Genomic DNA, 25,559 nt, shown 5'->3' with positions numbered 1-25,559 from the left:
TCAATAAATACCATTTTTTATAGTATTCTCTCCTCTTCCCCCCAACTCGAGCTCCTTCTTTGTCTCTAGGTATTAGTTTCCGGTTCCTGAAAGTGCCCTCTCTACCCCTCTTTCTCATGTTTACCTGCTCCTTTGTAGGCCACATCCTCTCTCCTGAGTAACTGCAACACTTTCTAAGGAGTCACATGCCTCACATCATATCTCCACAACATATTCCCAGGTCACAGCCAGAGAGACCTCCTGGTAATGTAAATCTGATGTCACATCCCCACCCGCCCATTGAGCTCTTCATTGTCACGTTCAGCAGGTGCGTGCCGAGTGCCTACTAAGTGCTAGGCAATTTCTGGACGTTGGAGAAAGAGGATTGAACCCCAGTAAACAAGAACACTGCCTTTATGGAACTTCTCATGGAGGGAGGAAGACAGTACCCAAATAAGCAAGGAGCAGGTAACCCCAGGAGCTCTGCAGAGCATGAAAACAGGGCAACAAGCAGGACCTTTGCAAGCCCTAAGATGTCTCCATATAAATGAGAAAACAGCATGCCTTCCTCCTGGCTGAGGCAACCCCATGTGCTGTTCAGCCCCCACACACCTCCTCCACCAGCCCCACCATGTGCTGCAACCCAGGTAACGGGGTGATGTAACAAAACACTGAAATGCCTAGAATTCTCCAGTGCTGAATTTGCAGCTCCAACCAAGTCCTGGAAGGATTTCTACTTCTGTATAGGCAGCAAAACGTCTGCTAGTAGAAAAGGATACTAGATTCTGAGATTCTCTTGAAATAAACCTTTGTTGTCATCAAGGGTGACACGTCTTTCTGTAATTCAGAGGCCATGCACACCTTGTCAGCTCCCATCACAACATATGACAGTGGCCGGTGTAGCTCTGGTCCTTCCCACATCCCAAGGCACCCCCAGGGAGCTCTAACCATGACAAGTCTCTGCCAGAAAACCTTCCATGGCATTGTATCACCAACAGGCTGGCACTCGGTCCCTCCCAGATCTGCTCTCATTATCTCTCTAGCTTTGACACAGTGTTCCCCAAACTCTAGAGGACAAGCACAGCAGCTTGACTGCAGAAGCCTGAGAAGACAGGGAACTGCCCGCATCCTCAGGACTACCCCACACGGTTGTTCAAGGTGTGCCCTTGCAACTCATGAATTAGGCCCCCTGGAGTTGTTCTGTGCATACTCTGTGCAGCTGTGTATGGTAGACCTGGGTAGTTAGCTGAATGGTGGTCCCCAAAATATACATCTACACCCTGGAGACTATAAATGAGATATTTGGAAAAAGGATCTTTTCAGATATATTAAAGCTAAGGATCTTCAGATAAAGAGATCATCTGGATTATCTGGGGGGGGGGGGCTAAGTCCGATGACAAATATCCTTATAAGAGACATTCAGAGCATAGATACACAGATAGAAAGGTAAGGTGAAGACTGAGTGGACACTGGAGTGATGTGGCCACAAGCCCAGGAATGCTGGGACAGGCACAAGAACCCATAAGAGGAAAGGAATGGATTATCCCCCTAGAGCTCTGAGAGTGGGAAAGACCCTGATGGATTTGGGACTTCTGGCCTCCAGAGCTGGGAGAAAATAAATTTCTCTTGCTTTCAGACACCAGATTTGTGGTACTTTATCACGGCCATCTCAGGTAATGAATATTGCCTGCACCAGGTCTTAGTTTAAATGCCATTTGCTTGAGGAAAACCTCCAGGGATCTATCTCCCTCCTGCAGCTGTGCTAAGTGCTCGCACTGGGGGCTGTCAGGCACGCTGCCCTCCTCTCGACACCCAGCGCCTTTTGCCATTTGGGGCACTCTACTCTGTGACTTTGCCCTCTACTCCTGGGCTTGTCTCAGAAGTGGGAGATGGACATGTCAGCAAAAACTCACCATGTCCTCCAAATGAAAGGGGTTCTTTTTCAAAATCTTGAGACCCCAGAGGCAAAACATTAGGAGCTGGGGAGTAAGTGGGAGTTCCCTAGTCCCTGATTTTCTGCAGCCAGAGACTTGTGTGTCGACACTCTATCAGGCTTATATAAGATGATGGTGATACACATCTGTAGCGGGAGGAAGATGCAGCAGCTGCTGGGCCACTTCAGCCCTGGTGGCTTTTCCAGGCCACACTGGGCAGTCTGTCAGTTGTGTGTCCCAGAACTGAGAGCCCTGGAAGTTAGAGGCAGCCACTGGGTCTGACAGACACATCTTTCCTGCCCTGTATCTTGTCCGTGATCAGCACATCACAGTGATAAAGGCTGTGTCCACTGGGGTGGCTTCTGACAAGCCCGAACCTGAATGTCCCCACCTGTCCTATTTTTCCTGGCTTCCAGTCCCCTTGGGTGGCTGGGTGCTGTGCCCACCAGGGGAACAGGAGAAGCACTATTGCTAACACGTGTGAAGTACCTTCTAGGAACCAGGCACTGCCCTGTGCCCCTCACCTGGAGAAATCCATCTAATCCCAGGACAACCCTGTGATAACTGTTATCTCTGCACACTGAAGAAGAGGAATTTGAAGGTTTAGTGTTTCCCAAAGTCACAGAGCTCATAGTAAAGGCCCTGAGATTCAATCCCAGGCTGTCTGCTTACGAAACTCATGCTTTTAACTTAGAAAGTCAGAGGTGGCCTCAGTCAGGGTCTCAGCCTCCACGAGGATCACCTTGGAGGGCTGACTCAGTCTCACCTGCAGGGACCCCAGCTGAGACTAGGGGTGCCCGCATATGGCCATCCTTGGGGCCTCTGGTTTGGAAAAAAACGGCATCCAGGGGTTAACATCTGGTATCTGTTAACATCTATTAAACAAACTCAAAATAGTAATAGCCTGGGCAGCTGTGATTGCTGCTTCCCCGCTCCCTGTCCCCTTCCCCTCTTCTCTATTCACTACCTCCTCCTTCTGCTCCTTCTTCTCTTGAAAAATATCTATTGAGCACCCACCAAACTGAAGGACCTGTGTCCACTGGGAATTTAGCATTGTAAAGGAGACACAGCAAAGTATAATGGGATATAAACAAGTAAACAGGCAAATATGACATAAATATTATACTCATTGCTGCTGTGGGAGAGGAAGAGATTCCTTAATGGGCTACTTTATTTATGGCACTGAGAGTCTGTCATGCAAAGGCTGAAGATGAAGCATGACTGCAGAACTCTGAAGTAGTCCAGAAGTCTCAAGAGAGCTGAGTCATCAGGGCATGCCCGTCAGAATTTCTGCAGTAGGCAGTGGTCGGCAGTCTCTAAAATGCTCTGATCATGCCTGCCTTCTGATGGTCATATCCTTGTGCAATCCCCTCCCCTTGACTGTGATCTGGATTTAGTGCCTTGCTTCTAATGCATAGAGTAAAACAGAGCAATGGGATGTCACTTCTGGGATTAGGATCTGAAAAGACTCTGATGTCCTTGGGGGCCTCCTTGCTCACTCTCTCCCACCCCTGCCTGTGTCACTAGCCAGCAGGGAAGCCAGCTGCCATGTCATAAGGCAGCACACGGAGAGGTGCCTGTAGGGAGGGACCAAGGCCGACTAAAAGCCACGTGAGTGAGTCTGAAGCAGATCTTTCCTCCCCACTCTAGCTCACAGATGAGACTACAGCCCCAGCAATAGCTTGGCAGCAACACATTAAGAGACTCTGAGCCAGAGGCACCCAGATAAGCCATGCTGCCGTCAGAAGCTGGCTAGAAATGCATTAGACATTATGCTCCTGTGGAAGGCACCTGCTGCACAGTAGGACAGCTCTGACATGCAAACTGTGCCACCTCTACCCCTGAGCACTAGGTCTATCTGCCAGAAACATACAGAGATAATGAATTAATTCCTTTGCCATATGATAGTCTTTCAGGTGTGGGAAGTTTGTAACCTAACAGTGGGTTCCCCATTCTCAGTTTTCTTCACTCCTAGCCACACTTTCCTAACTGGTTCTCAAATCCTTCTCTGTCCTTGTGCTTCCTCCCAATACAATATCCCACTTATTTTCCCATAATGTCAAACCAACTGAGCTATCTTGTTTCTGGCTGCCAAAGCTTTGCTCAAGATGTGTCCTGCACCTGAAATTCCCTTCCTCTTCCTTATCTGGCTCAATCCTTTCAGGAGCCTGCCCCCTTAGCCTAGCTGGACCCTTCCCTGGTGCAGAACCTGTCCTTCCTGCGACACTCACCTCTCTTCATTGCATCTCTGTGCCATCATGATGTGTTTGTGGGTTTGCTTCTGTAACTCTAAGTGCCCTGAGTGCTGGGAAGGACCCATGGTTCATCTTTGAATCCACAACACTTGTTCAAAATGAGAGGATGGATAAATGGATGGAGGGATGGATGGATGGATAGATGGACGGTTAATGAACAAAGGAACAGAGGGCCTGCTTTTTAGTAGACAGGGTTCCATGGCATCCTCAGTGCCATCTTTCTGGGTATGTGCACTTTGTAAGAAAGCTTCGGTGACCTTCAAGATAAAGCCTGGGCAATTCCTCACGGCCTAAAGCAAAGCAAGCCTTACCAATCACTCTAAGCCTTGCAGGTCCAAGTGTCAGGACTTCAGTGGTAAGAAAGTTCAGCAATAAAGAGAGAGAGCAAAGAGAAAACAACAGAGAAAATGAGCCTAGGTTAAAATATTTAAAACATTCCCATACTTCCTGGCCTTATAAATATTTCATTGGTAAGATGCTGTCCCATATAGATGCAGACTCAGGGCAAAGGGTCTTAGGAAAGCTAGGAGTCAGCATTTTAAGGAAGCTGATTCCCTTTATAAACATAATACCTTTTCACTACAATGTGAAAAACGGAAATACAAAGAAGAGAGAAAAATTGATGTATTCCTGAAAGTCCCATCACCCAAAACCAACCGTTTTTAGTATTTTATAAATTTTTGACCCATGGATTTTGTATATTTGGGGTGGTTGCATGATACTATATATTCTCTTGTGTGCCCTGATTTTCTTTTTTTTCCTAAACACAGTAACATAAACTTTATCCTTTGCTACTGTGAACTCTTCATGAAACAAGTTTTTTGTTTTTGAGACGGAGTCTTGCTCTGTTGCCAAGGCCGAGTACAATGGCACAATCTCAGCTCACTGCAACCTCTGCTTCCCGAGTTCAAGGGATTGTCATGCCTTGGCCTCCCAAGTAGCTGGGATTACAGTCGCACACCACCACACTCAGCTAATTTTCTGAGTGACAGGGTTTAGAGACAGGGTTTCACAATGATGGCCAGGCTGGTCTTGAACTCCTGACCTCAAGTGACCCACCCACCTCAGCCTCCCACAGCATGTGCACCACTGCGCCTGGCCATGAAACAAGTTTTAACAGGACTACCTAATATTCCATCTAGGGCATGTACCATCTCGGAAGTCATCAAGGCATTTATGTTCCAGTGACAGAGACAGGTGTAGTTGATTTACCTCTTCCCATATTGGGCATTTAGGTTGTTTCCAATATTCCTACCATTAGAAAAGTGTCAAAGTTGTGGCTGGGTGTGCTGACTCACACCTGTAATCTCAGCACTTTAGGAGGCAGAGGCGTCCTGTTTTCTTGCCTCTCCCACCTGACTGTGTATTCCCATGGGGAGGGTCTAGGTCTGGGCACACAGGGACCTACCCCAACCAATGCCGGCAGGGTTTCCAGAGGCAGGTCACAGGGGCCTCCCCTGCATCATCAGCATGGCCCCCAGCTGTGCCTCCACCTCCACATCTGGGGACCCTCATGGGGTGGGCCACACACCACCCAATACCTTCCAAGTCAGAGATCCACTTTCAAAGGGTGGCTCTATCCCACGTCCAAACACAAGGGCTGCTGTAGTGACTTACTCTCCTAGGGTTTCTGTGTCCCTTTCTGTAGAAAGCACCTGCATGATGAGGGAGGGAGGGTTGGAGCATAATATTCATGGAGCTCCAGGCAAAGAATAGGTGACCACAAATAGTAAGAGGCTCAGTGGTGTTATAAGGCCCATAAGATGAGTAATGGGGATCTGAAGCCAGGGAGCCTGCCTTTGGGATCCACGCGCTTAAGCATCGCACCAACCACTTCCTCTCTTGCTAGCCAAGTCTCCCTATCCCTTGAGGTGTCATACGATCCTTCCCAGCAGCCGTTTATAGTGCTCGCTCCCCCTCCCTCCTCATAATTATTCTCTATTTGAGCAACCATCATCCTATAATGCACCAGTGCCTATTAACCTTTTTTGGATCGGAGACGTCCAACATAACACATAGCTCCCTCACTCTAAAATGATCATAGGTACAGGCAGTAATTCACAGGCCCTCTTGCAGGACTGTTCAGGTTGTGTACTGCATAAGGGTACCTGTCCAAAGGGCCTCTACAGGAATCTAGACTCCAGCCCTCATTCCATTCAGCAACCACTGAGTCCTAGAGAGAAAACTAAGAGGAAAAGGTTCATTTTGGTAACAGATCTGCCCAGAGAGGAGGTCCTTTTTGCATTTTTTTTCTTCTAAACCTGTTGGGTGCCACTTTTTCTAATTTGTATGAAGGCTCCTTACTGACTAAAGCTGGCCATGACACTTACATGTAATTCCAGAGGAATGGATACCCCAGAAACCTGTCCATGGAACATCCTGAGGTATAATGGTTCCTCAAGTCAAGAACTGTAAGGCCAGGCTTGGTGGCTTATGCCTATAATCTCAGCACTTTGGGAGGCCAAGGCAGGAGAATAGCATCGCTTGAGCCCAGAAGTTCGATTCCAGCCTAAGCAACAAAATGAAAGCAATAAACTCAGTCTCTATAAAAATTTAAACCAGTCAGGGTGGTGTGTGTCTGTAGTCTCAGCCTCTGAAGGGGCGAAGGTTGGAGGATTGCTTGAGCCCCAGAGGTTGAGGTTGGGGCAAGCCATAATTGTGATCATATCACTGGACTCCAGCCTGGGTGACAGAGCAAGACTCTGTCAAAAAAAAAAAAAGTTAGAGTCAGCACCCACCATATGAATGTCTGAATGAAGAAGGGTTGGTAACAACATTAGCTGTTGTTAATCAGACATTGATTAACAGTTTGGGACTCAGGAAACATTTCTACAGACATGGCATTCACAGGTATAAAAGACTCCTCACTGTTCACTATAGCAATGACTTGGAACCAATCCAAATATCCATCAGTGATAGACTGGATAAAGAAAATGTGACACATATACACCATGGAATACTATGTAGCCATAAAAAGGATGAGTTCATGTCCTTTGTAGGGGCATGGATGAAGCTGGAAACCATCCTTCTCAGCAAACTGACACAAGAACAGAAAACCAAACACCACAAGTTCTCACTCGTAAGTGGGTGTTGAACAGTGAGAACACATGGACACAGGGAGAAGAACATCACATACAGGAGCCTGGGGGGTTGCGGGCTAGAAGAGGAATAGCAGGGATTGGGGGATAGGGGAGGGATAGCATTAAGAGAAATACCCAATGTAGATGAAGGGGTGACAGATGCAGCAAACCACCATGGCACGTGTATACCTATGTAGCAAACCTACATGATCTGCCTCATGTACCCCAGAACTTAAAGTATAATAAAAAATAAATAAATAAAGACTCCTCAGATCCCCAAAACCCACTGACCAGTTTAGAAATTACAATTCATACACCATTGCTACAGGAAAATGCATTTGCACTCAATGTGAGAATAAAAATCAACATGCCTTGATCCATGCCTGGATAATAAATAATCAATGCATATTGCCCCAACCTTTTGGGGGTTGATTCTATGCTATCAGACTGAACTCTGAAGTTTGGCAGTATAGAAATGAGCTTTGCAAACCACTTGCCAAGAGAGGAACATCATAAATGCACATGATATTCTTATCATCTAAATATTTTTTCAAATCAATTCAACATAGCAAAGATAGGAACCATTTTGGGGCCACATAGAGATGGGCTGGCTAGGAGGGAAAATTTAGGGGCAAATCTCAAATGGTCAAAAGTCTGGAGAAATAAATGGCTTCTATAATTTCCTTTCTTTTTGGATTTATTGAGGACTTTCAGATACCGGGCAGAGTACAGTGGGGAGCATTTTGTAGATATCATCCATTTTAATTCTCATAATGACCCTGTGAGAGTATTGGCATACCTAGGAGGACCCTGGAGGTGAGGAGGCTTAGGCATGGCCCCAAGATCACACATAAATGTGTAAAGGCAGAACTGAAATTGAATACCCCGGTCTGACTTCCCAGGGGTCCTCCTACACAGGGGTGTGGCTGGGAGCCCAGACTCAGGAGTCCAACCGGTGGGATTTAAATGGTTGGAGTCCTGATCTCTGTCATTTCCTACCTATGTGAGCTTGGACAAGCTATATGTCCTCTTTGAGGGATAATAAATTGCGGGTGATTGTGATACTGACCTCAGAGGGTCACAGGGTAAGTAATTACTATATGACAGCATTTAGAAGAGTATGTGACACGTATCTGCTGTTCATTTCAATATCATCACTGTTGTTTTGATCACGGCTTTTTGGAAGTTGGTAGTTTGACAGTGGTGTTCCAAGGGAAGCCGAGGGTGTGAGAACACTCAGTAGTGTCACCCACCAATGGCACCCGCCAGTCCAGAATTCCCATTTGTGCTCTCAGGAGCACACCGATTGTTTGTTAGCAAATTCCCTTTCTTGTTGAAGGGATGTTGACATAAAAAAAATTGAGCTACTTCCAGCAGAACAGTCAGGCAGGAAACTGGTCTTCGGGGTAAGCAATGGTTCAAGAAGAAGGGATGCTGAGACCTCATGGATAGGTGAACTCCAAGACCTCCATCACCTCCTCAAGGAAGCTTCTCTTAATGGGGCTTGTATAACATGGGTTGGAGGTAGGGTGAGGGCAGCTAGCTTGGTCTCACTCAGGAGAAACCAGTGTTGAGAATGAGGAGATACCACAGGGCAAAACCATTAAAGAAGCGGCACGCATACTAAAAGCTTCCTCTTCCCGCATGATAAAAGTGCTTGGAATAAGATGGCATGGGAATTGGAACTGAGGGACCTGGGCTCCAGTTCTTGTTCTACCATTCATCAGGCAGCTATGTGGCCTCAGGTCAGTCTATTCCCGTCTCTGAGCCTGAGGCACCTCCTCTGAACAAAGCGTGGCTGGAACAAAGCCAGGAGCAGGGCCCTTCCAGATAAGAAATTTTAGGTTTTGTTAAAAATAAGAACCTATGTTACATATTATTTTTACCTTCTTTTGTTCATTCATCCATTTACTCATTTATTCATTTATTCCAACTGGAATTGGGCAATCTAGAGGACTCCCTCACCCTTAAAAATCTAAATTATACAAGTTTGTCCTCTGCCAATTCAAAATTCCTGGGAATGCAATGAGTTCCCTCAGACACCTCTGTATCCCCAAGATTTCCTTGCTGGGTGAAGTCTCTGTTTTGCAATTTACCACCAGGTACCATGGGGCAGCTTCTTCACTGGTTTCTTACAAAAAAGAAAAATGTACTCACACTAAACATTTTATGAGTTTGGATCCTTAAGATGGGGCAGGGGTGAAAACCCATCTCTACTCAAAATATTTTTAAAATTAGCTGGGTGTGGTGGTGGATGCCTAGAATCCCAGCTACTCAGGAGGCTGAGACACGAGAATTGCTTGAACCCAGGAGGCAGAGGTTGCAGCGGGCTGAGATGGCACCACTGCACTCCAGCCTGCAAAGGGCTTATATGACAAGCAAATAGCCCGCATTTCCTGCCTCACTCTGTTTATGACTCCCAGTGTTTTGCCATCACCATGATTCCTCTGCTGTTAGAAAGATTAGCTTCCCCATTCCCAAAATCCTGGATTCCTGGCAACACCCAGACCATGGGAATAGAGATGGAGAAGCTTTTACTGGAAGACATGTAGGACATCCTATGACGACATCCAGCAACACAAAGGTCTTAGCTGTAAAGAAATTTACTCTTCTGAATGCAGCCAAGAAACAAATGAGAAAAAAAAAAAACCTCATCTTCACTGGTCATTAGAGAAATGCAAATCAAAACCACAATGAGATACCATCTCATACCAGTTAGAATGGTGATCATTAAAATGTCAGGAGACAACAGATGCCGATGAGGCTGTGGAGAAACAGGAATGCTTTTACATTGTTGGTAGGAGTGTAAATTAGTTCAACCATTGTGGAAGACAGTGTGGCAATTGCTCATGGATCTAGAACCAGAAATACTATTTGACCCAGCAATCTCATTACTGGGTATATACCCAAAGGATTGTAAATCATTCTATTATAAAGACACATGCACATGTATGTTTATTGCAGCACTGTTCACAACAGCAAAGACTTGGAACCAACCCAAATGCCCATCAATGATAGACTGGATAAAGAAAATTTGGCACATATACACCATAGACTACTATGCAGCCATAAAAAAGAATGAGTTCATGTCCTCTGCAGGGACACGGATGAAGCTGCAAGTCATCATTCTCAGCAAACTAACACAAGAATAGAAACCAAACACCGCACGTTCTCACTCTTAAGTGGGAGTTGAACAGTGAGAACACATGAACACAGGGAGGGGATCATCAAACACCCAGGCCTGTCGCAGGTTGGAGGCAAGAGGAAGGAGCGCATTAGGACAAAGAGCTAAAGCATACAGGGTTTAAAACCTAGATGACAGGTTGATAGGTGCAGCAAACCACCATGGCACATGTATACCTGTGTAACAAACCTGCACTTTCTGCACATGTATCCCAGAACTTAAAGTAAAATAAAACAAATTAAATTTACAAAGGAATTCACTCTTCTCAAAGAGCAGCCTAGATTTTAAGTAGGAACAAGCAGTTTCCTTCATCTCATGTATGTTGAGCACTTGCTGAGAGCTAGTTGGATACCTCAAGGAGTTCTCTGATGTACTTGCCACTGGCTACATGTGATCATTCATCTAAATTCAAATGACTTGCAGCTAAATCACATCTAAAATTTGGTTCCTCAGTCACAGGAAAGACATTTCGAGTGATCAGTAATCCCACGTGGTTAGCAGCTATAGTCTATACTATATTGGATAGTATAGACATGGAGTATTCCCATCATCACGGACAGTTCTACTGGACAGTTCTCATCTGGAAGGAGCAAAGAGTGGGAGAGAAAACTATGCCAGCCAGGAGCCAAAGCGTCAAATACTGAGGAAGAGGTCTCCTGTTGAGTTCAGCATTCGTGCGTGACTAGCCCGCAGGCAGGAGTCATTCACAAACCTCAATGGAAGACGTATGTACCGGAGACCTGTCATGTTCAATCTTTTTCAACCTTAAAGTTAGAAAAGGAGTTTCATTTATGCAGCTGAAGGCACGTTCTCTCCATCTCAAGAGGTTCAAGTCAAATGTCTCCTCTTTTTAGGCCTTCTCCTCTTGACTTCTGAGCTCGTCATCTAGCTCACTCCTGCCAGACCCATGGACACTCTACCTTGCACCACAATCATATACATGTAGGTCTTATGGTCCTGCCATATGTGAGGGCTTTTTCTTCCCTCGTGTCCTAGCAATGCAATTTGATAACTGAAGGAATGAATGAGTCAGTGAAAAATAAGTGAATAACTGAATAAACAAATAAATGAATGAAAACATCCACAACTGTCCATTCCGCTGTGGGCTTAATGCAGACCTGTTTCTCTGTCATAAACCTTTCTAGTCACTGTTGAACTTGAAGAGGTTAAGGTTCTATGTCAGCTACCAGCTTCCCATCTCTCTAATCTTAGAAACCTGTGGAAAAAGAGACATTCAGAGCATATCCACCTCTAATCAACCTGACAAATACCTATACAAAACTCTCAGGCAACCATGCAGTTTTCACCAGGCAAAAATAACTCTCATGAGTCATTGTATTTTCTCTAATAAAGGGGATAATTTTGCATGCACAGAACCATCCCCACTTTTCCACACAGCTCTTTCTTCCCATTCTTCCTCTTCTCAGACTTGGAGGAGAACTGTTCTTTCTGCTTGTGAAGCAAAACTCTTTTCATGTGTCCTTGGCAGTAACCTCCTCATTCCACTGGGCATCAATCCATCAATCATTGCCCTGTTCCCTCCCCAATCTCATATCCACCATTGCTCATCAACAGTTTTCGGTAAATCTGGATGAGGAAGAATCCTTACCATCTTTCTAACACTCCCTAAACTCATTTGATTGCCTCTAGCTCAAACCCAAGCCATGACCATCTCTCTTTCTTCAGCATCATATCTCCTTCAAAAGGCACCATGCCTTCACCTCCCCTTTCCCCTGAAATCCAACTCTCTCCCCATCCATTGATTTTTTTTTGCAAGGAGTGTCATCCCCATTCTCATTACCCAAACCACCATCAAATTTCCCAAATTCTCTCCTCAGGTGTGGTGCCAGAGTAGAAAGGGCAATAAGGAGGGAGAAGGTGGCCAACAGACAGTCCACAAGCAGAATTTGGCCTATGAATGTGTTTTGTTGGGTTTACAAGGTATGATAGAAAATGGAGGAAGATAACAGAAAAATCCAGATTCCCCCATTTGTGGCAAATAAGACCAGATAAATTACCATCCCCACTCAGCATCAATTAGCAGAAGCAGTGATTGCTTTCTTTAGAGAGATCAGTTTGCCAGTTCCCTGCAAGCCTCACTACTCCCTATTATCTTGCCCTAGTCATGCCTTTCATTTGAAATATTTGCCAATCCCTGTAGGCATTTAGGTTTATAACTGCCGAACTACAAAGTCTCAATCTCATAATATTTTATAATAAATGTGTTTCAATAGTTCTGAAGTATGTACAGTTATAAGTAAAATTATATATACTTCTTCATCATGAGATAGGGGTGTATTCTCCCCCATCACCTACAGCACTATTACTGTATTTTCTTACATACTCTAGTCTTTGTTTTTACAGACATGTCAAAGAAAGCATAGGGCCACTTTTTTAAGACTAATGTGCTGGGCACTGTGAGCTTTCCTGCAAGCTGACGGCTCTGTTCAAGTGCACTGAGACCACAGCACATGGCTTCAATCCAACCCTGCTCTAACACCAAGCATGGTGTAAGGACTGCTGGGACTCATGGGACTGCTCACCTCTTCATTCTTGAAGCATTTCCTACTCTCAGGGTGAATTACGGTGTTCAGTGGATTTGCTTGCTCACTCCATTTCATTCGTTCACTCACTCATCATAGTACTTATTCATTTTTTATTCATTATAATTTTATTGAGAGTATACTGTGTTCCAGACCCTAAGCCAGGCACATGGAAGACACATCTTTGTTTATACCCTTCCCATGGTGTCTGCATGACACCGCCTGTATTATATTTATCTGTGTTCATATCTTGCATCAGAGATTGAAACTAGTGCCCAGACCTAATCTTTCTGTGTCCCAAGCACCAAGCTAGGGAAATACCCCAGGAAAGCTCCATAAGTACTTATGAAAATTGGATTCAACCTGTGGGCCCAAAGCTGGCAGAGGCTGGAGAAGATGAAAACTTTCTAAAATCATGGGAGTTAACCTCAAGGCTCCAGCTGTCTCATCAAAGGCCATCTAGGCTGAGGCATCATGGTCAGTTCAGGAGGCAGGAGGAGGATCACGGTGTTGCTGGTGGCTTCTTTAGGGACCTTCCAAAGAGAGGTTTGCTTTCCAGCTACTCCTACCACCCAAGAGATACTTGCTCCCTGATTTCCCAAGAGGGAGGTGGCATGCTTGTGGGGATCTCCACCTGGTGTCCTGGGTGGCTTTGCTTGTGGCTCGTCCAGTTTCTATAGTGTGCAGTCTTCAGTTCCATATTTTCTTTACCACCGAGAAATGAAACGCAAATCTGTGCCAAATCTGCTCAGTGAAGAAGACAGGAAATGAAATGCGATTTCCAGCCAAGATACTACTCCTTTCTCCAATTTGAAGACTGGCTGAACAGATGAAAGACATTCAGATAAGTGGCACATGTTCTCTGTGTTTAAATAGAGCTTGTTGCTGGGCAATAATTGGCCTCTGCATGCAGGTGCCTTTGGTGAGAAATCCAGGCTTCTTTGGAGACATGATCTGAGTAAGTGCACAAGCATATTATGGGAGATATCTAAGGAAAGAAAGGGATTCTCCCCTAATACCCTATGATCTCATCTGATTATATCCAGGTTGCAAGGAAATCTCTACAACTTACAGAGCATTACAGGGTCAGTACCCTATTCTCTAGTAATATAAATTCATAAACAGTCCTTGCATTTACTAAACATTTAACATCTTCCCCAGTCATTGTATAAGTGCATCATATTCAGAGACATCGCCAAATCTAAATCTGTGCATGTGTCTACTGGGAGGCTATCTAGTGGGTGCCATTTGAAGGAACTGCATGCCTCCCTTCCCCTTTGCCTCCACTTATTAGAGCTGAATAAGACAGACATTTTGAGTTTGTTCTATGTCCTGAGCACTGTCCTGAGCACTTGCCATGTATTAACTGCGACTCCTCAAGTAAAACCTATGAAGTGGTGCATTTGTGATCTCCACTGTGCAGATAAGGAAACTGAGGCCTGGAGGAGTAAAATGCATGACCAGAATCACACACTCATCATGGTGGAATAGAATTTGTACCTCCAGCGCCTAGGCAAAGAAACTACGGCAAGTGGCTTTGTTTATATTCCTGGGAGGGATCACAACACAGGCTACAGGTTCAGGGTGTAGAAAGTTGGTGGAGACAGCTGGGTGAAGGCAACAAGTGATGTTGAAGTCAGTGAATAAGGAGCAACAGAGACTGAAGAGGAACCTATTGGTGGAGTTACTTAGAGAGGAGGAGGCTGGGTACTCTGAGTGGAGCAACTTACCAGCAGTAGTTCCCAGAAGCTTGGGGGAAGGGGGAGAGAAGATGTCAAAAGACAAAGGATGCGAAGTGACCCAAAGGAAAGGACAAACAGCTGAGATAGAGCGGCCAGTCTCTCAAGGTCGGCCCTGCCAGCAACATTCAGCTCCATGTGGTCAATGGTCCAGTTTTGCTAGACCATGCTCCCATGTGGTGGACTGATCAAGGGGCATAGAGTGGTGGCCCTAACTTGCTGAGGGATTTCGAGTGAATCCTTGCTCCACTGGGGCTCTCAGGACACTAGCATTTATGACCCTGATGAAATTTAGAATCACATTGACTCACAGGTCAGAAATTAAGATTGGTGGTCTGGCTAAGTCACGGAGTAGCCACATTCATCACTGTCTGTCTTTTGTCAAATGGAACCACCTACACCCATCCTGCCTTCCTTAGTTCTGCCTTAGGATTAAAGAAGTACAATGAAGGTGAAATACATTTGGAAACTTGGAAAGATTACGTAAAACTGAGACAGTGTGACGGTCCACAAATGTACTCAAGCAACGAGTGGGTACCGAGAGCCGATTCCACGCAAGGCCTGGATGAGGCACTGGGGATATAGCGCACAAGACGCACTTCACCATGAAGCTAACACCAGGTCAGGAAGATGGCCACCACATGGATAATTCCTCAAGTGCAGTTGTAATAAACACTATGAAGGAAAAGCCCCATGTACAGCGAGAGCACACACTTTGGAGACAGGCAACATTTGGTTTGAATAGTATCTTGATACTTTCCAACTGGGGAATGTATTTTCTGCCCATTATGTAAACCACTCTCAGTTTCATTACCCCTATCTCTGAAATGCAAGTCTCGGAGGGTGGTGGGGAATAAGATGATTGTCACAGAGCTGTGCATATAACAAGAGCTCAGTAATGCGTTCTTATATATCATGTAGAAGACTGCAGCTACAGTAACAATGATAATGATGAAGAAATGGTGATGGTGAAGAGGATGGAATGGTGGTGATGATGATGAGTTAATGGTAATAACAGATGATTATGATGAGATGGTGATGAGGACAATAATGATGATGGTGATGATGACAATGATGATGACGATGAAAAGGTCTTGATGGTGATGGTGATGATGGAATGGTCATGATGCTGATGATGACAGTAATGATGGTAATAATAATGGTATGGTGACAGTGATGGTGACTGAGGATGCTGCTGGCAGTGATGCCATGTCAGGGCGTGACCATCCCTTTTTCCTTTCTTCTCTTCCCAGAGGGCCCATAGGGGCTACTCTACAAGTGAGTCTGGAACTTGAAGCCACATGTGGGTACCCTGCTTGGGCTGTCAGGTTCCAAAAAAGGCAGATTGGCATTTCCACATTGGTTTTCTCTGGCTACATTTCTTCTGCCTCTGCTCATGCAAGTGCCACTTCACTCTGAGAAACTGCCAGCCTCTTCGAGGTGAGCTGGAGCCTAGAGAGGCGGAGGCGGGAGCATTTCCAAAGGTCAGGATGACTCATCAGTCCTCTGAAAAGCCTCTGGTAATAGGGAGGTGATGCTGTCAGAACAAGGAAATACTAGAGCCCTTTCCACCATTCTCCATCACAGTTAAAAACTTTCCTCGCCATTTCTTTGCCCTCTTCTGCAAGTCTAATGAGGGAATCTAGATGCTTACTATGTTTGAGCTGCAACTAATGCTTCAACTCTGGAACCTGTCAGCAAACTCCTTGATGTCTGCCTGGACAAATCTCCCAGGAGGCCTAGGCTGGAAGGTAAACTGGTACCCAAAAAGCCACAGGGTCTCCTACCATACTTGCTTAGCTCGCAGAACAGAGCCTGGGAGGGGAGAACAGGAAGTCCCACCTCACAGCTCTTCCCTCCCGTGTGCACGCTTCAGGGGTCTTGCTGATGGTAGAACTACCCCAAATACAAAGAGGCTGCTTTGAGAGGAAGGGAATCTGGCAGTGCTTCTGGAGACACTGGGGAGGAGGAATCTAGCACAGACTAGAGTAAAGTGGAGGCCAGCAGTCCAAGGCACTAATCTTGTTTTGACAGAGTTGAATGGAACGCCCTCTAGGTGAAGATGCTGGCAGTTTTGCCATCACCTTCCATTGTCTTGTGCAGGCTGATTCACACAGGTAGAACATCTGCCTGGCCCCTGTAGATGCCTGAGTCTCTATCCCTAGGCTGGATATTTTTAAGGATATCTTCTGCCCCTAGAATCCTGGTTTTCAGAAATAACATGTGGTAAACAAATCACCCAAGAATGAATAGCCATGGATTCTAATCTTGACTTTGCCAGTGGAATTCCTTCCAAGTCCCTTTACTCATCTAATGTTTCGATGCCCTGGGAAGTACCCGTTCATACCTCTCCAGACATGATGCCAGTGATGGTGACGGTGAATGTCCTGTAATACTGCATTAGTTCCCTGTGCTCTTTGCTAATGCTCCCATTCTTGGAATACAACAGTGAACAACACAGTTGTGTTCTTTTACCTTGCGGAATGACTTGCTAGTATCATAAGGTATATATCAATACTTGAGCCAATACACAATGGCAAATGGTGACAGACACTGTGAGGTGAAAGGGCAGGTCCCTCAGGGCAAAGGGCAGCAGCAACCTAACTCACGTAACCCTTCGAAGAAGAGCTTGTTTTTAATAACCACTCTCTAAACTGAGATAGAAAATATTAGGTAAAAGGTATCCAGGTAAAAAAGAGAAAAACCCACTATTCCAGATAAGAGAAACAGCACTTGTGGATGCTCAAAGGCAGGGAAGAGCTGGACTCTTCTCTGAGCCTCTACTGCATTTCCTACATTGTAATTTGTAATTGAAATTCTTCATTATGAAGATGTCGATCTGCTCCTACGAGTTAACTCTAAGTTTCACCCTAGGAGAAGTGAATTACTATTTGCAGCTGCTGATGAAAAAACAAACAAACAATAAAACCAATGCTCCCAGGATTGTGAGCCAGGGTATGAACTGCCCTAATTTGGAATCAGTACCTTCAAAGGTGGTTACTTAGCTCTTAAAATATCTCTGTGCAAATTTGCAACAGAGGGTTTGCCGGACTTGGATAAGGGCTGTTAGAGACAATTTTTCATCGGTGAAATGAATAGTATTTACATTAGAATCTGAGAAGCCCTGTAACTGAGGGTTTCTCTGCTGCATGGTAAATCCAATGGGGCACGGTCCGACAGAACTTTCTGCAATGGGAGAAGCATCCTACATCTGTGCACCACGATGGTGTCTCTGGCCACCTCAGGCTATAGAACACCTGGAGTATGACTAGGGAGAAATGTACATAAACTAGAATTTTAATTGTATTTCATTTAAATTACTTCAAATGCAAACAGCAGCATGTGTGTGGCTAGTGGCTTCCATATTCCCTAGGTGCAGAGGCTGATCCACCTTTCCTCCCCTTCACAGAGGGCTCTGGCATGTGATGGAACACAAACCTGGCAGTCCTGCTTGAAAAGATCATTGTGTTAACCTGAAAGTGACTGTTTCTTGACTTTCTAGGCCAGTAAACAGTTTGCAATAGTGTTCATTTATTTGCCTTGCTTTTCACATGTGTGGCAGTGAATGTCCACATGTTAACAGATTTTAGTCCTAAACTTGCTTTCACTGTAACATACCAGGTGCACACAAGATTCTGAGGAGAAGACAGTCTCCCACCTGTACCCTCAGGGCCCACCTATCACTACCTACAGGAAGCTATTAATATTCACCAAAATAACCTGACTCTTTCAGAAAAGCCAAATTGAACTGAGTCTATTTCCAACAGCCTTGGTTTTCTCACCTGTAAAAACAAGAGGTTGAGCTAGATCGTACCTGGGAGTCCCTCCAAACTTTTTCCCTGGGAGCTCGTCAGAGTTCTTTAATTTCATCATGGATAGACTAAAGGTTGTTGTAGACTTACCTTTATCAGTTTCAATGCTGATTTTTTCATACTCCATTACTTTGAAATGTTTTTTTGAAAGAGAATAAAATTGCTCTTGGAAAAAAAAAAAAGAAATGAAGACTGTCAGAGCTGAAAGAGACTCATCCAGGTTCCTGATGCTCAGACGTGAAGTGGCCTACCCACGGTCACACAGCAAGTCAGTGACTCAGGGCAGCATGGATGGCTAAGTTGTCTGGTTTCTATTCCACTTTAATGGGGAGACTGTGAAGACAGATTCACTTTATATCACACTAGTGTCTAATGAGGGACTTCCAAATGGAACATCCCACAAAATCAGGAGCACAGCTGAGAGATGAGCTGTATTTTTCCTTTCATTACAGTTGACAGGTGGGAAGAACAGAAAGAGAAGAGAGAAAGAAGTCTGCCATACTTGATGACTCGTCATTGACAAAGTGGACTTCCCTGTTCCTTCACTCTGGGCTTGTTATGTGACTTGCTTTTGACTAATAAAACATTATAAGATGTTAGCAGACGTGATGCAAGCAGGGGCTTGAATCACATTTGGGCTTGCCTTCTTACACCTCTACTCAGCCCTGAAAGAACATGGCCTAATTACTTCACATACGGAACAAATCCAGCCCAGGCAACCTGCAGGTGGAAGCAAAGCCCAGCCTCCTTTGAGCAGCTGTATTCTTCGTGAAAGCATATGTACAAGCCCAGCCAGGATCAGCAGAACCACCTAAGCCAACCTGCAGATCTATGAGAATAAAAGGTTGTTTTGAGCCACTGACAATTGGGTATGGCTTATTACACAGCATTTCTGTGACAACAGCTGACTGATGTACTCAGCTGAAATGACCTGCTGAAGGCTACACCACTAGTAAGAGAGTAGTTGGAATTCTTACTCTGCATGAATGGAGATCATGCTTCATAGATAGAAGCAGCATGTAATGAATCATTTAAATGGAGCCTCTTCTTTTTTTTTTTTGAGACAGAGTCTTGCTCTGCTGCCCAGGCTGGAGTACAGTGGCATGATCTCAGCTCACTGCAACCACCCCCTCCCAGGTTCAAGCAATTCTCCTCCCTCAGGCTCCTGAGCAGCTGGGATTACAGACACACGCCACCACACCCGACTAATTTAGAGATGGGGTTTCATCATGTTGGTCAGGTTGGTCTCAAACTCCTGACCTTGTGATCCACCCATCTCAGCCTCCCAAAGTGCTGGGATTATAGGCATGAGCCACCATACCTGGCCAAGGGAGCCTCTTTTGAGAGGAGCAGTGAACATTACTTTGGACCTGTGAAATGATACTGAAGTGTGAGGTGCCTCCCCATTCCTAAATGGCACACTTAGGGGGGTGAATACAAACATTATTGGCAGTCTGGATATGTCTTGCAGACACTAAAGAGTTCAGAACACATAATAACTGCACAGGTTGACACACAAACCCAACTGTCCCATTGCAAGCAAGTTCCTTCCAAAAGAAAATGTCAGGATTTCAAAACTCCTGGAGGGGAGGGGCCGGGGGCTTCGGCCCTAGTGATGCTGGCTATACTTTGCTCTAACTTGCCCTAGCTGATGTCACTGCCAAGTGTTTCAGTTTCCCTTTGTTCTGGTCTTCCTAATATCCCAGGGACAGAAAGGTTTTACAGGTAAGATCCTGAAGTCCACTGAGACCAAGATACCTGCTGTAATCACCTAGCCAAAGAGCACTCAGATGGACTGATTCCAAAGCTGGGGCCATCACAACTGCTCATCCTGGTAAGGGTGGGCACCACAACATCCTACCAAGGATCCTGCCCACCAGGGAAGCAGGGCTCTTTCCTGGGAGCACCACAGAGTGAAACAGAAAGGAAAGAAGGGACTGAGTTTTCCATCTCCTTTTCCTTCTTCTTCCTTTCCTGAGAAACAGTCTAGGGCACCTAGAGTGGCCGCTCAGCATTCCTCATGCATGTGAGTATTAGACAAACACTGCCTGGTATTGGATTAGGTGGCCATAGAGGAAATGTTACCGAACCCTCACCCCAGGTGCCCATCTTGCAATTCTGCCAGGCTTCTCTTTAGGAATTCTAAAGAATTTAGAATTGAAAACTCAAGAGAGAGGAAATTATTTTTTTAACAAAGCAAATCCATTCATGTGGCTAATGACAGGAAGCTCAAGGGTTGGCCTCAAATTCCAGGTAAGGATGCTTCACCCACCTGACTTAATCATACCCCACCACTAATAAAGAGGGGCCTGGCCTCCCTCAACACCCCTTCCCTTCCCACACCTCCACTCTCACACAGTTCTGCTTCCCCCACAGTGACGGATCCCACTAATACAACTTGAATATCTGCCAAGCACTAAGCATTCTCTAGGTTACAGTAACATAAATGATCCCATTTATGTTCAATCCTCAATCCCCAAGGCTGAGATGGATTATTCCCATTGGTTCAGATGAGGAAAGTGAGACTCACTGACATAAATTGCCAGAGATCATAGAGCTTAGCCAGGGTTAGATCCAGGGTTGAACTGATTTGTGTGTGACCCCAAAAACCATTCCCCTTCTTCCCTTCTTAAATTAACTCAATCAAAAACTACATCCTCAGGGATACTGTGTTGGATAAATCCAATTGGAAAGCAATCTCCCCCATCCCTGCCCCAACTCTCTAATTTCTAGTAGAGCCAGCCTCACTCAGAGTCTGATGAGCCCATCCCTTAGTGAGTCTGATGAAGCCCACGGAGGGGGTTCACTACAAGAGACCCCAGAATCCTTCAAACATAGGCATCCCTCCTCCATGGTGGTTGTGGGGCTGGAAGCCTCTTAATGGAGGACCATCAGGGTCATCTGCTACAGCTCAGGCTGCATAACTCAGGGCACAGGGCACAGGGTGAGGAAGTTTTGCCCTTCCCATGGGGGGCACTGTGGCTACCTGGAAGCAGGAAACTGTCCTTGGGCTGTGGCTTGAGAAGCATCCCCACACTGAACCAGATTCAGACTCATCAATCCTTGCCTCAGTTTCCCTTCTTGCACCTGAGAGGCACTGGCTATAGGGGTAAGAAAATCACTTCGGGTTCCAACAGATGTGAATTTAAATTCTGGACCTGCCAGCTGGCAGTGGGCAAATCGCTTCTGCTTTCTAAGGCTCAGTTTCTTCAGTTCCATCTGGGGTGACTTCAAATGACCCCCACTGCCCCTCACTCAGCAAGGAAGGAAGTCAGTAGTCTTAGAGTCAACATTATAGCTCACAAGTGTGCAGAACATACCATCTGCAAGCCATGGTTTGGGCTTATTTTATGAATTAACTCAGTTAATCCTAATAAAAAATCCCATGCACTGTGAGGGTGGCACTGTTTTCAACCCACGTTTAGAAGAGGAGGCTCAGAGAGATTATGTAACTTACCCAAAGTTACAAAGCAAGAAAGCAACTGATCGAGGCTTTACAACCAAGCAGTGCTGTAAGGCAGTGGTTATCATCAGGGGCAGGATGTTAGGAGCAGAAATAGGGGAGAAAGCGAGGATCGCGACCCCCCAAGGAGCATTCAGCAATGCCTGGAGACAGTTTCCATTGTCACAGGTAGGGGGGGTGCTCCTATGATCTAGTGGGCAAGGATGCTGCTGAACATTCTACAACGCACAGGACCAAGAATCCTATAACAAAGACTCACCTGGCCAGAAATGTCAACAATGTTGAGGCTGGAAAACTCTGGCAAGTTCAGGAACACAGGGCAGGACTCGCTTAGGAAAGTCACTGCCCGGGGCTGCTGTGAGCGCTAAGTCAGAAGTTGCCTGTGGGCACCCTGGCACCACAATCCTTGCAGGCAGGTTTCCTTAGCTCTTGGGGTGACAGATCGGACCACAAGGTGGCACAAGTAAATGACAGCAACAGTTATGCCAAAGGGCTCATCCTTTTTCTTTGATTTTATTTTTGATTTTTATGGAGATTATGCTATTTTAACACTGTTATGGCAAAAATACTCAGTGACTCGTGTCATGATTTTCATAGCTGATTTCATGAGTTTTTGACAGTTTATGGTGGTTCCTATAGTTAGGGTTATTTTCTGTCTTTGGGACAGTATCGGGGACGTGCTCATTGCAGGCTTCTCTGCCCGCAGTTCCACACTGGGCATGAAGTCCCAGGAAGGCTGGCTTGGATTTACGGAAGGGATGGCATGAGAGTGAAGCACAAGAAGTAGGAGGGAGAAGGCAGAAGGTGGAAAGAAGAGAAGGGAGAGGAAGGGAAGGAAGCGGAAGGAAAGAGAATTTCAAGCAGAATGACTCCCTGAAATAAAATACTAATAGACAACTAAGAACAACCATTGGTCACATGGAAAGGGTCAAAACTGGAGAGTTGAACAAATGTTTGTTCAAACTTTGGCTCTTTTGCTGAAGAGGGACTTTGCGCAAACCTGGTAATCACTTACGGTCTCATTTTCTCATCTGTAATTCGATTTAAAAATACTTGCTTTTAAAAACTTTAGATTTTTCTTTGGGAAGCTGAAGCAGGTGGACCACCTGAGGTCAGGAGTTTGAGTCCAGCCTGGCCAACATGGTGAAACCCCGTCTCTACTGAAATACAAAAATTAACTGGGCGTGGTGATGGGGGCCTGTAATATTAGCTGATCGGGAGGCTGAGGCAGGAGAATTGCTTGAACCCAGGAGGTGGAGGTTGCAGTGAGCTGAGATTGTACCACTGCACTCCAGACTGGGCAACAGAGGGAGACTCCATCTCAACAAACAAACAAATACACAAACACTTTGGATGTTTGCAGCAATAAGACGGGGTCACAGGCAAGAGAGAACACTGTAAGCTCTAAAACAGCTGCAGATAAAAGTTAGTAGACCCTTGCCTGTGGTCATGAGTGTGTGTTTCCTATTTGTCTGCTAAAAAGGGAAAGAAGCCCTGAGTCAGGTACTATGGGGAATGCACAGAGCAGGAATATAGCATCTGGCTCAGCACTTTGACCAAACAGGAGCTTGAATTGTGACCCTTCTGTGAAATGCAGGAGCTTGTCTGATTTCCCTCCTAGTGCCCACCTTGTGCTGACCACTCACAGAACCCGCAGTGTATGAGGTTGAAGAAAAGATAAGGTAGATATCTGCAGTAGAGGCAGGTGGCTGCTCTGTGCTCTCATGGGATGGAATTCACCCTTAGTGAATCATTTGTTATTTTCAGGGTCTCCACCCCCACAGGTAGACTCACATTAACTAAACTGACACATATGTACACCAGCATGCTAACTGCTTACTATACAGTGAGAACAACTGCCAAGGATACCAGACAATATTTCCATAGGCCAGTCTATCCCTGCTGATCACCTATGATTAGAAATTGGGGACCGGGCGCAATGGCTCAAGCCTGTAATCCCAGCACTTTGGGAGGCTGAGATAGATGGATCACGAGGTCAAGAGAGCGAGACATTCCTGGTCAACATGGTGAAACCCTGTCTCTACTAAAAATACAAAAAATTAGCTGGGCATGGTGGCGCGTGCCTGTAATCCCAGCTACTCAGGAGGCTGAGGCAGGAGAATTGCCTGAACCCAGGAGGCGGAGGTGGCGGTGAGCCGAGATTGTGCCATTGCACTCCAGCCTGGGTAACAAGAGCGAAACTCCATCTCAAAAAATAAATAAATACAAATAATAAGAAATTGGGTTGGTGAGACAGGAATCAAAACAGTGGGCATTAGTTACATTATTTGAGTATTTCATGGCACTGAACTTCTAGGCAGCCTGACATTTCCATCTTCATTTCAAGGATACAGAGCCACTGAAACCAGGCAGGTTGTATTCTGTGGTCAGTATACCCTCTCCCCTGGACAATACTCAGAGGACACTTCCCCCCTGCTGCTCAGACTCCCCATAGCCATACATCGACACTGAGCCAATGCTACTTCTGATGGGCAAATTTATCCTCCAAGATGTTCCTACCTTCTGTGAGATGACAGCTTGGTCTTCCTCTGGACTGAGAGTTATTCTGCCCTATAGATCTTGGATTTCCTCCTCTGAAGGTTGAGTGTGTGAATCAGGACAGTTCCCTGGAAACTGGCTAGTCTTGTATTATCATACTGCTGGGCTCGTGGAGTCAGTGGAGGACCCCCAACACGTCCTGGTAGCCTCTTCTCTTTACAGTCCTCATATACAGCCACCTGGCCTGGGGATGGGTTTGAGGGACATGAGTTCAACATCCCAGCAGCCTTCCTAGACCATCACCCTGGCATTGCCTCTGTGACCACCCCAAGGATATAACCCCAGACAGCAGTCAGCAACAGGGCCAGTTCTACAACAGTCCTCATGTCAGCGACAGAGCTCTAAGGAAAGAGAAATGTTCCTTGTTCTTTATGCTACATAAGTAAGAGCTGATCTATTTATGAAAATGTCACAAAGCACCTTTAGACCAGATTGAGTCAGGATTTAGGATGTTTTCCTTTACCTCAGTGCAGAGCTGTATGTTTGATGTACATAAATTACTGCTATAAAAACACCTCAAGGCTATTTGCTACTCAGTGGTGAGCAAGGATCACACATCTAGTAGGGCCTAAGATGGTGTCCAGGGCCTCTGCACCTCCCCTCCAGCCCACCACCATCACAGCCACCCTGATGGATAAAGGAGTCCTGCAGTCCAAGAGAAGCTGTGTCCCTCCAGTTATCTGTCCAAGGAGAGGTCCCTGATCCAGGCTGGGCCAATCAGAATACTTTACTCTCTGCCACAGTGATTGGCCCAGGGATTGGCATGTAACCCTGAGTGTGCGAATCAGGACAGTTCCCTGGAAACTGATGATGAGAGGTGAAGAGGAAGAGCCCAAAACAATCAGAAGGTGAGTTTCAGGCTGGTAGCAATTATGTTTCCATGCCCAGAGGGAAGCTGGTCTGAGAAAACAAAGCTGGCAAGCAGAGAAACAGGGATGAGAGAGGGAATGCTGGTGGGATCTGAGTGTCCCCCTGGTTTCTCCTGAACCTGCCCATCACATGGTCCACTGA

At 45.7% G+C, this 25,559-nt stretch overlaps 1 protein-coding gene across 3 annotated transcripts in view; it reads right to left on the bottom strand.

Moving 5' to 3' along the window:
• KCNQ3 (potassium voltage-gated channel subfamily Q member 3) overlaps nt 1–25,559 on the bottom strand; it is a 354,430-nt gene that overhangs the window by 207,123 nt on the left and 121,748 nt on the right. The window contains exon 1 of one of the 3 annotated variants that reach the window (XM_078353168.1): nt 1–25,559. This exon is cut by the window's left edge and continues 2,971 nt beyond it; it is cut by the window's right edge and continues 15,461 nt beyond it. The exons of the other annotated variants lie outside the window; for them this stretch is intronic. The gene's annotated coding sequence lies outside the window, so the exon portion shown is untranslated. 3 annotated transcript variants of the gene reach the window in all.

The sequence above is a fragment of the Callithrix jacchus genome, chromosome 16, assembly GCF_049354715.1.
Source record: "Callithrix jacchus isolate 240 chromosome 16, calJac240_pri, whole genome shotgun sequence".
In the NCBI taxonomy this organism is placed as follows: Eukaryota; Metazoa; Chordata; class Mammalia; order Primates; family Cebidae; genus Callithrix; species Callithrix jacchus.
The sequence above is the reverse complement of the archived record's forward strand: the minus strand, read 5'-3'. Positions and strand labels throughout refer to the sequence as shown.